This window comes from Eurypyga helias, unplaced genomic scaffold (genome assembly GCF_000690775.1).
Source record: "Eurypyga helias isolate BGI_N326 unplaced genomic scaffold, ASM69077v1 scaffold25303, whole genome shotgun sequence".
Taxonomy (NCBI): Eukaryota; Metazoa; Chordata; class Aves; order Eurypygiformes; family Eurypygidae; genus Eurypyga; species Eurypyga helias.
This window is the reverse complement of record NW_010243436.1, coordinates 10,917-11,119: the sequence shown is the minus strand read 5'-3', so window position 1 is coordinate 11,119 and position 203 is coordinate 10,917.

The following is a 203-nucleotide window of genomic DNA, read 5'->3' as shown; positions in this document are numbered from 1 at the left end:
ATAAATAAATATATAAAATAAATATCATATACATTTTATAAATAGTTTTGTCCTTATGCACAGTATCCATGCGTACATCTGAATAATGTTCCTCGCCCCCTTCCCCACCCCAACAGCAGGAAAAAACCCCCCGCGCATCAGGACCAGTCCTTGTAGTGTCATCCGTGTAGCAAACTCCGGGCTGCTTAAGCAGGGTACCCCTC